Raw genomic sequence first — 13,786 nt, 5'->3', positions numbered from 1 at the left:
GCTCGGCCCAAAGAACCACTAATGCATGCTCAGTGCTTTAACCTTCATTCGCTCTGATAATATAAATTTTTGAGGATTTTTTTTTTGTTAAGTCTATATGGCATGATAACTGCTTTTAAGGGAAAGATAAGATTTATTTGCACTTTTAAGTAATACTGTGATATTTGAGGCACTAAAGCAGAGCCAGCAGTGCTTTCTCTAGTTTCGCCTTAGTTTATTTTAACAGGTTGAGATGTTAGTGGTAAGATGTAACTTCACTGTTAACTTTGTGAGGTCTGAAGTGCTTAGTTACTGAGCCAGATTCCTTAGGAGGCCAGATCTTGTGTCTCTGAAGTGTTGAGATTCCCTGATGTTTAAAAGAATATTTTGTTAAGATAGCTTGAGTCTTCTTATAGGATCATTTTTTAAACTTTCCCCAGTAATTTCAGATCCGCATGTCCTAGGCTTCTAGAAACACAAACGTGATGGGCGGAGCTGCACGGGTTTGTTTTCCAAAGAAAAGTACTGTTTTGAAGGAGAGACAACTTGCTGGGGATACCGCAGAGCCATTTCAAAACTCATTCGGAACAAGGCCTGTGAATGGACGAGGAGTGCTCAGGTCACATTCTGCTTTAAGAAGCAATAAATACAGCTGAGTTCAAAAATTAAAAAAAAAGAAGGTATAAGGAAGTTCTACTTGAAACACTGAAGCTCAACCCACTATGTCTATATTCTTGTCCTTCTTGGCTATGGTCCAACATAAAACTCATCCCAACCATCCTTCTCTGTCTCATCCAAGTTCTTCTTCTGAGACTGCTGCACTTTTCTTCCTTTTCCACATTCATCTTATCACTGTTAACCTTTTCTGTCTCCAGGTTTTTATGCTCCTGTTCTCAATACAAAGTAAGGAATCTCTACATCTTTAACCTCCCCACAGCACTGTCTTCTGACAACATCACTCCGCAGACCACAAACCTAGAACAAAGAGGGAAGGCAATCCTGAGAAGCTACATCTCTGCCATCACACCCAAATCCCTCCACCGTGGGGTGGATGTCATCTAACAGTACTATTGCAGTGGGCTGTCTGCTGGGGCATTTGCTCTACCACCTCCCCTGCTAGTGCTGCACATTCATCAAGGCCATTGGAATTCGATTTGGCTACCTTAAGCCTTATTATCATCCTAATGGACAGCGCAGATGCTTTACTTCATTCCTTAACCTACAATCCCTTAACTCACCACTAATCTTTGACTTTGTGCTGTTTAAGAGATTCATGCCAAGAGATGTGTAGCCAACTTTTCCATTGATTATATTCTCATCTTCCTGCAGTTAGCCACCCACTTCTCGCCTTGCTTTCACACCTTATTTAACAAAAATAGCAACTGTGAATCTATTACTGACTCCATCATTTCACTCCATTGCTTCACCAAAATGTTCTCCTCGGTACACCAACGATCATCTTGTGGCCACATCCACTTACCTCTTCATGCATTTGCATAAACTTTTGGTTTTCTCTTAATCCTCTGCTTACAGTGTCTCAGTATATTTTATGGTCCCCACTTCTGTGAAGTTTGTGCCCACTCAGAGTTGCATCTTTTGTCCTCTTCTCTTCTCACAGAATATATTCCAACATGTTCTGGTTGATCTCATTATCACCTAGATGTCTGCAGTAATTTTTATATTATTTACAAAGAAATTTGCATCTCATGGTGTTGCTTCTTATTCAATTATCTACAGATTTCTCTTTCTGACTTCTGAATGCCAAATGTCAAACGCTCTTCTCTTACCCTGCATGCCCCTCCTTTTGTTTCCCAGTTTCAGTGACACTTTATTCCACATCAAAAGCATGAGAAATATTCTAGAATCTTTTTCTTCATCATCTTGACATCCAGTCAGTACCTTTAAATCCTGCTATCTCCCAAAATATCTCCCCACTCGTGCTTTCCATCCATGTATGACTGACTTCATTGAGGGACTCTTAATTTCTCTGTATTGTGACAACACTTGTCTTCTGCTAGGTATCCTAGCTTGTCTTATTTAGCCTGTTCCTTACATGACAGCCACCACGTCTTTCTAAAACCCAAACAGGATCTCATCACCTCTCACATAAAAGAACTCAAGATCCACTACATGAGCCCCATGCACTGCTCCAGTACCTTTTCTCACCTACTTTCCCAACAATAACACCAAATTATTCACAAATTTAGTTTCTGGTATGCTTCATGTTCTTTCCCTTAAAAAATCTTCCAGTCATGCAATGTGTTAATTACTGAAACTGTCCAACCAAATTGATTTGAAACTGTCTCATTGCTATTTGTTTCTCAATAAAACTATGGGAAAAAAATCTTCCAGTCATTTCATCCATTTCAGTTGCCTGATGTTTCACATAGGATTCCTAACTGTAACCTACAAAATCCACCTCCAACTCAGTTAACCAGACAGTGAATTAGTGGAAATTAGATAGGTGACAGAATAGGTACTAAATCATTTCTAAGGAAAAAGAAGGAAAAGGAGAAAAAGAAGATGAGGAGGAGGAGGAGGAGGAGGAGGAGGAGGAGGAGAAGGAGGAGCAGGAGGAGGAGGAAAAGAAAATAAGATCTGAAGGCAAAGATGTTAGAAACAATATGCAAATAATGTCACTGATCTACCTTGAAGCACGTGCACTATCAGTAGAGATACATATCTTAGTGTCCTTGCTCTAGACTTTGCAGCAAGGAAATCAAATAGACACTGCTCCTGGGACCTCAGGTTCTTCAGGCTTTGCAAGCAGGGTGCCTTTGTAGCATGCTCCATCACCTTCTTGGGAAGAGGATACTGCAAGCCGCTGCTTTCCTACTGGAGCCTCAGGACAGGAGGATCTAACAGGGCTCTGACCTCGCAGCAAGAAAGGCAGAAAAACCAAGGTCTGGTGTTCATTATAATAATAAGAATTAAGAAAGATATTCAGGTTCTGGCCTCAAGCCCCACCCGGGACCCAGAATCTGCATTTACGTGGTTGCTGACCTTCACCAAGACCTTGACCCGGACCACGGTCCAGGCTCCAGTCTGCAGACTTTAGCTTAGCCAGCCTGGGGGCTTACCAGCTGTATCAGCACCCCTAGAAAAGTTGTGTTTTCCTAGTTATATCCGGGACCTTGGCTAGCATCATGGGAATGAGATTCTACTGCTCTGGAAAATGTATGTCTGCAGGTTTAATCGCAGGTGCCGCCAGGGTGCTGATGGTTGCTAACATTGGACTGAACATGTTGAGCAGACCACATTCATAGTGCTCCTGTACAGTTTGAGCTCAGAAAGAATTGAAAATCACTGCACTGCCACTTTTTAAATGTATTTTTAAAAAATGCAGAACATGTACGTACTTTAGCATTTTACTTAAAACACTGAACTTGTTGGTGACACACATTAGTCACTGGCATCACACCCTTCAGAGGTGGTTGTACAAGCAGAGGGCTCAGTGATGTCCACACATAGTTGGCCTCTTGCTTCTGTATCAGTAGTCAAAAAAATCACAAGCAGTAAAATGTTAGGGTTAACAATGGGGCCCCCAAAGCCTCACACCCGCTCAGAACATTACGAAAAAACTTTTGGTGAGAGGTGGGATCTGTGTTCTTTTGCCCATCTTAGAGCATAGACCTATGTTGAAATTATGTTAAATGGAATAATGAAAATAAAATTTATTAAAAATAACAGAGAGAGAGAGAGAGAGAGAGAGAGAGAGAGAGAGAGAGAGAGATTCAAAAAAAGCTAAATGCCTAGAAACTTTTCATGACCAATTTGGAATCAGGAATTATTCTAGATATTCTATTCTCAAGTAGACATTCCAAAACAGTTTCTATTTGAAAACACTTTTTATTACTCAATATCTTGTGCTCACTTTTAAAACAGTACTTATGCTATTATTACATCATTTTTTTAATGAACTTCTCTGCTCTTTAGTTCCAGAGGCCAGAAATGAATAGTACTAAGAATGAACTTTGAGTTTTCTTTTTTTCTTTCTTTCTTTCTTTCTTTGTATTTTGGGGAAGGGTCTACAGAGTGTTCAGGGTCTCACTACTAGATCGGACTCGTAGTGATCCTCCTGTTTTCAGCCTCCCAAGAGCTGGGGCGCCACCATGCCCAGTCTCAATTGCTGGCTCAGCGCACCCTGGTGGTGGGGCTGGCATAGCAGGCCCAGGGATCAAATCCCAGCCCCTGTGCCTGCTTGCAGGTGCTTTAATCCACTGAGCTATTTGGCCTGCCCTCACATTTTGAGCTTTAGAGTCAGACAAAACCAAGTGAATCTTTGTGCTGGGCTGATTCTGTGGCCTCTAGAGAGAGCAGATGTTTCATATCTAAAATGGGAATAATACTGAAAACTGTGTCGCTGCGAAGTTGAGAATGAATGTTTCAACATTGTTATCACAGAATCCTGTCACAGGAAGGTCAAGGAAGACCTTGTTCCGTCTCCACAGCGCTGGGTTTCTGCTTCCAACTAGGAAACAGAAAGCATAGAAACAAAAGTCACGTTCACACTAACCATGAGAAAAAGCCAAAGAATCTCTAAGATCATAACTTTTCTTACATAAATCAGAGAACTTCTTGTGACAACCAAGCAAACTAAATTTCAGAGAAGCACAAACCCCTTCCAGGAGAGAGGGCATGCCCGAAGCTGCACATGTGTGCCACAGGGAGGGAGCGGTGCTGTACCAACAGTGACATGGTGGGTTAGAAGAAATCAGGTAAAATATAGACAGATCCCTCAAGCCCAAGTGCTTTTTTGGGTATAAGATACTGCTCTGGGCTCAAGAGTCTATGTCAGTATTATTCAGGGTGCTGCTACATGCAGGAGAGGCAGCACCCCCCCCAGAGATGGAGCCCTGGTTTTCCTCTGGAAGTTCCCGAAGCCAAGGTGACTCCGTGTGAGACCGAGGCTGGTCGAACACGAGCAGAAAACGCTGCCTTGTTTCTGCCATGAGCCTGGTGCTAACATGCCGACAACCCCTGCTGTCTTAGTAACTTTCTCGTCGCTGATAGACAATATGCTACCCTCTCAATTTAAGGACAGGCTTATTTTATTTCATGGTTATAGTCCATGATCAGCCGGCTTCATGACAGAACAGCATGGCAGAGGACCATAACAAAGAAATTGCCACTCCATGGTTTCCAAGAAGCAGAGAGAATGCGCAGAGGTGGAGGGAGACACCTCTCCAGGTTGCCTCGCTGTGACCCACCTCTTTCTATCACACCCCTTTCCCTCCAGCAAGTCAGGGTTAACACCTCCGTAATCCAATCACCTTCCAAACTCATGAGGTTTTCGGGCCATGTTAGATCTGCATGCCTAACATTCCATCTCTGGCCCCCAAAAGACCCATCTTGGGCTGGCCCTGCTCCTGCCTTGTGGTTTCCCTTAGATGTTCCACATCCTGGGTCCGCCGACGTCCCAGGATCTCTGCTGCACTTGCAGCATCACCCTTATGTTTTAGCCACTGCCCTTCCAGGTGGGCACCGCCTCTCTCCAAGGCCTTCCTTTGACATCTAGGTGGAATCCTCTCTGACCCTTTATCTTTTGCATTCTCAATGTTTGTAAAACTAGCACCAGTAGACGATGCTAAGGATCGTTGCCACCACAGGAGTGTCCCAGGCCCCCTGGGATCATGTTTTGGTAAGGATAACTTTTTTTTTTTTTTTTTTATCAGTTGAATACTTAAAAGACTACTTACAGTTCGGGACACAGAAAGACTCTAAACTCAGGCACTGACCCCAACTCTCAATAGGAGGATGCACTGAGCAGGTATGAATTAAAATCCTTATCTTGAGGTTTATTTGCAAAATCACTAAAAGTAACAGATCTGGGTTAGGACTCAGATCATCTTTAAAGAAAGAGATCCAGATGGGATGGATGATACAGTTATGTCAGGTGACACGAGGTCAGGCTGTGGGCCTTCTTGATCCAAGTATGAAGTATAGTGAAACTACATAGTGAATGTTTAATTTTTTTTTTAATGTACTGCAAAAAGATTCGTTGCCATAAATCTCCTTCAAAATATTTCCCCTCACTTCCACAACCCTTATTCCCATCATTCTTGCCATAGTTTGAAGTAGTTTTAGAAGTCTTTTTTCTGTCATTATGAGGTGTGATAACAAATAAAATAAAATAAGATGAACACTGCTAGTGAGTGTCATCCAACAGAAAGGCCGGCTCACAAATATTACAGTGTACTACCGCTCACCTCCTCCAGGGCTCTGGCCTTGTGGGATTGCTGGCTCTCGCCCACAGCCGAGCTACCAGGAAAGGGAAACGCTTTGAATTGATTCAGGACATTGAAGTAGCTACAAGGGCACAACTAAACACTCCTGAAAGAGGACTTCCAGGTTGCTCCCAAAAAAGGACAAGAACAACAGAATAAGGGTCTCAAGCAAGGGGAGTATTAGGAGATGTATTAATGGCAATGTGTCCTTTATCTATTTATTTATGTATTATGTATTTATTTATTTATTTGTATTTTAGTGCAGGGTCTACAAGATCTACAGGGTCTCACTACACAGATTGGATTTACAGGGATTCTCCTGTTTTCAGCTTCCCAAGCGCTGAGATTACAGGCACGTGCGCCACCACAACCAGTCTCAGTCTCCCTCTCAGCATGCCCTGAGGGCGGGGCCTGTGTGGCAGGCCAGGGATCAAACCTCGGAGCCCTGCGTCTGCCTAAGTAGGCCGTTTAATCTACTGAGCTATCTAGCCGGCCCTAACATGTCCTTTGTTATACTATTTTTTGAAAAATTCAACATTCACTGCACTTTGCTTATCGCACCTGACCTACAACATAGCTCGAGGCGGTCCCATGGCACATGGCCATCAGAGCCCACTGGTAGGAGAATGCTGCCTAGACGACATTGGAAGAAGTCACAGCTCCACAGATGGGTGTTTCCCTTAACATTGTACTTCAAAGGTCCTCAGAGAAATGTTGGAAGATATGGTATCATGTTTTTATGTGATAAAATATTGCAATTTTTATTCAGGAAATTCATTTTAGTTTCCTTAAATGATGACAAACCGTGGTTGAAAGTGCATGGGTCTGAACTTTTTTCTGCTGACTGTCACTTTGGGAGAGAAAACAAAAAGGTAAAGTGTGAATGTGACACAAAGGCAAAGATTAAAAAAATGCATGGTGCATTTGGGGAGTAGTGTGGCAAGCATACTTAGCATGAGGAATTCTTAAATGGGGGAACAAAGGACACCGGCAGACTTTCTGATACGAGAGAATCGGAGACTATAGAAAGACAAATTGCAGCGGCCTCAGCTGCTGTCTGGCTTTAAATTACGTTCTCATAATTATCATTCCAAATATGGTGAGGTCAGTCCGTGCACATGCACTGGATGGAAAAAGACAAGAACGGTGAGGCTCAGAGCCTGACTGTCCCGCACTACACCGCTGGTGGAGCAGAGCTGGGAACGGATTTGTGGTCGCTCCTGAGTGCTGTTCTTCTCCCTCTACTCCATGGACACCAAGGGAGAACACCTAGGGAAATCTATGCCAAAAGTGTCATCCGAGGCGGACTGGCCAAGGCACTAGAGGGGCTCCCTGGAACCCAAGCTACAGAGGCCGCTGCACTCCGGGTTACGTGGGAGCGCGGAGATGAACTGAAGCACCACTGGATGGCAACACAGGCCTGAAGCCACCACTTGGGCAAAATGCGGAGGGCAAAGGAGTTAAAGACACCTCTAAAATTTCCAAACAACTGGAACAAATGGTGCTGCTGCAGAGAAAAAAAGGTTTATGAGAGGAAGTAGCCGATGAATCCCAAGTGGGCACATATCATGCGCTTACAGAACAGCCAGCACACCGGGGAGAGGCCTGGAACGGTGGCATGCTCAGGTCCATAGACCAGTTCAAATGTTGAAACTGAACATTTCAACTTGAAAGGAAATGACAGGGAATTGTTTATTTCAGCTTTTTAAAAAATAGAACACATCAGAAAAATGCTGAATAGCCAGGGAGATAGCTCCACAGCATAAGTGCCTACCTTAGGCACAAGGTCCTGAGTTCAATGCCCAGTGCAAAAAAAAGAAGAAAGAAAGAAGAAAGAAGAAAGAAAGAAAGAAAGAAAGAAAGAAAGAAAGAAAGAAAGAAAGAGAAAGAAAATAAGAAAGAAAGAAAGAAAGAAAGAGAAAGAAAGAAAGAAAGAAAGAAAGAAAGAAAGAAAGAAAGAAAGAAAGAAGCTAAATATTATAAGATACACTATAGTGAAAATTATTATGGAACTTCCTAATTTCAGAAAATATTCCAAAATGCAAATTTTATAATCATTACCAATTCTTCTTTCATCCTCTCAAATCAAAAAGCAAATACTGGACCACAAGATAGCTCAGCAAACTAAAGCATCTGTGTAGGTAAGCTTAGGCAAGCACAGGGACCACAGTTGGATCCCTGGCACCACATGCTGCACCAGTCCCCAATCCCAGGGTGGGTTAGGCCAGCCAGAGTCCGGGTGTGGTGGCACATGCCTGTAATCCCAGCACTGGGGAGTCTGAAAACAGGAATCACCATGAGCCCAAGCTGCATAGTGAGACCCTGCAACAACCAAATACATTTTTTTTAAAAAAAAAGCATAATACAATGACTTCAATCTACAGTAGTAAATTAATCTTCTGAGATGTAAGCAACCAACAAACCTATTTTTTTCCAAAAATATATACTCTGTTTACCTGTCTTCCATTTAATCAAAGGATAATTCCCTTTCAATATTCATTGGCAGAGACTTTCAGAGTTACATTTGACAATCTTCACCTGGATTTTAAAGAAGGCACTGTGCAAAATTGTGGTATTCTTTATACAAAAAGAATTAGTGCAGTCAAAAAGAAGCTACATGTCAAGAAAGGTAACAGCTGATTAGAACTCTGACAGCCTTCAATGTTACAGCCTCAGATTTGAAAACGAAATGTTCTTCCAAGTTAAAATTTAAACTTAAATTTTCTTTTGCAAAAATATGTCACTATAGAGTGACACAGTCAAAATCATTTTGGGAGGGCGGGCCAGATAGCTCAGCAGATTAAAGCACCTGCTTAGGCAGACACAGGAGTCGGCGTTAGATCCTCGGCCTGCCATGCCTATCCCAGCCCCAGGGCACACTGAGATGGTGATTGAGACTGGGCATGGTGGTGCGCCTGTAATCCCAGTGCTTGGGAGGCTGAAAACAGGAGAATTACTACAAGTCCATCTGTGTAGTGAGGCCTTGTAGATAGCTCAGAAGACTGAATGCCTACTTAGACAAGCGCAGGGATGGATGTTCGATCCCCGGAACCACATGCCACACCAGCCCCACCCACAGGCATGCTGAGCTCACTGAGGCTGGGTGTGAGGGAGCTCCCCTATAATCCCAGGGGTGGGGAGGCCGAGACCGGAGGATCACTATGAGTCCGCACAGCGTAGTGAGACCCTGTACCTAATACATTAAAAAAAGAAAAAAAATTAGGGGGAAAAATAGGAAAAGGCAGGTAATAACTCTAAATAAAATCTCAAAGCACAATGATCTACTTTATATGTAGACAGGAGACAAAACATGAAGAGGTTGAATAATGAAACAAAATAATATGAAACAAACAATTCTGATGGAAAATGAAAGATATGAAATAGAAATTCTCTTCAATTACAACGTGTACCTTCCGTGGCTGAGACAACAGTTTGATTTTCTGCAAATTTATGGCACTTTTGTTTTTGCTTTTGTTTTTGTTTTTGCAGAACCAGGGATTGAACTCCGACCCTTGTGCTTGCCAGGGAAGCACTCATTCCACTGAGCCATCTCCCCAGCTCCTGGCACTTTCTTGTAAGTCAGCACCTTCACAAAACAAAACCAAAAAAAAAAAAAAAAAAAGCAAAAAGGATGGGAATGTATTTCTTTTAAACAGGATGATAGTTCGGTCTTCAGGACATTTTTGTCTAGGACAAAAGCTAAATCAGAGTTCCAGGGCCACTGATAAAATGAGGTGTATCCTAGGCCAATCAGAGTGGAACTGTGGTAGATTGATTTTTTTTTTTTTTTCTATGTATTTTAGGGAAGGGTCCACAGGGTATTCAGGGTCTCACTACTAGATCAGATTCACAGTGATTCTCCCATTTACAGTCTCCCAGGAGCTGGAATTACAGGAGTGCGCCCCCACGCCCAGTCTCAATCACCATCTCAGTGTGCCCCAGGGGTGGCGCCAGCACAGCAGACTGGGGATTGAACCCCTGGCCCTTGCATCTGCCTGCAGGCACTTTAATCTGCTGAGCTATTTGGCCAATCCTTGATTATTTTTTAAAAATGGCCTAATTTCTCATCCAACCAGTATACTTTTTTTTTTTCTTTTGTGTCTTTAGAGCAGGTTCTACAGGGTCTCACTATACAGGTGGGACTCATAGCGCTCCTTCTGCTTCCAGCCTCTCAAGAGTTGGGATTACCGGCTCATGCCACCACACCCAGTCTCACTGGCTTCTCAGCACACCCCAGGAGTGGGGCCAGCACAGCATGCTGGGGATCCAACCTAGGGCTGGCATCCGCCTAAGTAGGTGTGCTAATCTTCTGAGCTATCTTGTCGGCCCCTTACTTTTTTTCTTTTAACAAAACTACAGGTTGCTGCGGTTTACAGTACAGTTATGGCCAAGCCCACACGTGTACAGCTAGTCCTGAAAATGGCACAGAAACGGCATCAAGAAGCCTCAGTCACAAAGATACAAATCTCTGAAGGGGGTAGATGCCAAGTTCCTCAGAAACATGCATTTTGCCAAGAAGCACAAGAAGAGCTTCAAGAAGATGCAACCAAACAATGCCAAGGCCATGAGCGCAGGTGCCGAGGCTATGAAGGCCCTCGTCAAGCCCAAGATCATGCCAAAGGGAGTAAACCGCAAGCTTGCTCAACTTGCCTACATGGCCCACCCCAAGCCTGGGGAGCATATCTGTGCTCACGTTGCCAAGGGTCACAGGCCATGCCGGCCAAAGGCCCAGGCTCCAGCTTCTGCTTCAACCAAGGCCCAGGCCCCATCTTCTGCTCCAGCCCAGGCGCCCCCAAAGGTGCCCAGGCCCCCGTGAAGTCTCCACAGTAAAAGCCTCTTAATCTGATGTAAAAACAGAAGGACTACTGTGACCACTGGGGTGCAATCAGTGGGGGATTGGTGTCCTCCTGTGCTCTTTGTACAAATAAACCTGAGACAGGATAAAATAAATAAATAAACAAACAAAACTACAGTTCCAGGGGCCGGGGGTTCCATCCCTAGGCCTGCCGTGCCTCCCGCCCCCCGCGATGCGCTGAGCCAGCAATTGAGACTGGGCGTGGTGGCACTCCCACGTAATCCCAGCTCTTGGGCGACTGTAAAAAGGCGAATCACTGTAAGTCCGATCTAGTAATGACACCCTGAACAACCTATAGACCCTTCTCTAAAAATACAAAAAAAAACCCCAAAAAACAAAACTCCAGTTCTTTTAAGGAATGAACTTTAGGGCCAGGGGTATAGCTCAGCGGCACAAGCACTTGCCTGACAAGCTGAGAAGCCAGTGAGACTGGGTGTGGTGGCATGAGCCCGTAATCCCAGCTCTTGGGAGGCTGGAAGCAGAAGGAGCGCTATGAGTCCCACCTGTGTAGTAAGACCCTGTAGAACCTGCTCTAAAGACACAAAAGAAATTTTGGTAATTTATTATTACCGAAAATAAATAAAAACAATGAACTTTAATCCTTACCCTTTTTTTTTTTTTTTTTGGCAGTACCAAGGATTGAACTCAGGACCTTGAGCTTGTCAGGCAAGTGCTTATTCTACTGAGCTATCTCCCTGACCCAATCCTTACCTTTGCCCCTGGTCTAGTCTGTAATTAGTATTGAGGCCAATATAGCACAGGAGTGCAATTTTGCAGCTGCTCTTTGACGAGCCCTCAAGATATGTTTGCTGAGCATGTCCACTTTCTCTCTCGGCCTCTGCCACCCGTACCAGACCAAGCCCAGCCTGGCCCGGCAGCCCAGCCCATTATCCACCCCACGTTCAGCCAACTTCCGGAAGTTGAACCCGCTTCCCAACCTGGAGCTTCCACAGAAAACCAGCCAAGATCAAAATTATCCACTCAAGTTTGGTCTAATTTCTTCTAAAACTATGAGCAAAGCAGGTTTTCCAGCCACTAAATGTTTGATATTTGTGGACAGCAATAGTTAACAAGAAAGGCAGCAACTCTCCGTGGAGCGATTCAACCTATTCAACTGGGAGAATTAAGAAACCCAAGGGTTTCCATCAAAGCCCTGAAAGGTACCAGGCTTTTTTGTTTTTGTTAAATTTCTTCCAGGAACTCAAGTATGCACAACCCAAGATTAACAATCCGCTATCCTTATGCTTTCCCCAGGAGACTAAAATCTGACCTGAAATCATGTATCATTTTGCATTCGAGCAGCATATTATGCTTTGTACACATTACAAAGTTTTCTTTAAATAAAAGAAACTATGGTATACTAGGAGAGTTGGTTAGCATCATGTTCATTTTTTATTTATTTATTTTTTATTTATCTAGTACAGGGTCTCCCTGTGCAGCTGGGACTCATAGCGATTCTGTCTCAGCCTTCCCAGCTGATGGGATTACAGGCATTCGGCATCACGCCTGGTCTCAGTGGCTGGCTCGGCAGGGGGCTTGCATGGTCTGTGGTACAGGGGTGCAGGGGATTGAACTCGGGTCCTCGCTCTTACTAGGCAGGCACTTAGACCATCCAGCTATCTCCTGGCTCATTATGCTCATTTGATATGTGAGGAAATTGAATGTAAGGGCGAGCTGACTGACATTTACTGAGTATCCCATGGCAGAGCCACAATACTCATACTTTTATTGAACACTTAGCCTGCAGTCTTGGGTACTTAGGATACCTTCATATTTTTCCAGTATTAAGTAAACAGATATGACAGTTATGTTATTAAAATAGGGATTACATGACTTAGCTTAAGGGTCATTTTAATGGGTAAATAAATCACGTATGTAAGGTATGTAGCTCTAAAGTCTAGCCCTGGTGTTAGGCCCCTGTCACGTTCATGACAGGGTTCTCTTAGGCTTGTTAACATCTCACCTTAGATCACAGAGCAGTCCCTGAAGTGACAAACTTGTACACGGATGGCAGAGGCAAGTTTATTTCTACAGCAGAAGCATTTATTATACTTATAGAAAAATAACACTATTTATAAATCAGGGTAAGTAAGCAGAAGTATATTTTTCTCTTGCATACTCATCCTCAAATGTCAAAATGATTTTAACCCATTCTTAAATTAATAGGAAACACAGAGAGAATCAAGGTAGTACGTTGATAGATGTATTAAAGCTACGTTAGCCCTGGAAATCAGAAACACAAAGTGAACGCGTGCCACCTTTTGCAACTTAGTGTGCATCTGAGTCACCAGGACTGTGGAGAAAGCGCCTTGCGGACACTGAAGGCCCTGAAGGTCAAGCTGCCCTTGGCCTCAAAAGACCAATAGCATGGAAGATACAAACTTCATTCCTCTGGAAGAGCAAAGATAAAATATGCTGCAATATAAACACTAGCAACATACTCACTGTGTGACTGTGAGTTTCAGACTCAGAAACAGATTCTGCACGCAAGACTGCTGTGTAGAGTGGTGAAGTACTGTGTGCTAGGTGCTTCTCCACTCACAACACAGCTACTAGCACTGTCTCCACATCACCATTATGGTGTGACGCTAAGTTCATTCTCCTCTGTTTCTCACTCCCAAACAGCTACTCTTCTATATTCTAAAAGTCAACCAGCCATTCACTGGCTTCCAGCTTAGGGACCATTGGTGCCATTTTTACACTGGCTCCATTTTTACTACCTTAC

The sequence above is a fragment of the Octodon degus genome, unplaced genomic scaffold (assembly GCF_000260255.1).
Source record: "Octodon degus isolate 3935 unplaced genomic scaffold, OctDeg1.0 scaffold00012, whole genome shotgun sequence".
NCBI lineage: Eukaryota > Metazoa > Chordata > Mammalia > Rodentia > Octodontidae > Octodon > Octodon degus.
The sequence above is the reverse complement of the archived record's forward strand: the minus strand, read 5'-3'. Positions refer to the sequence as shown.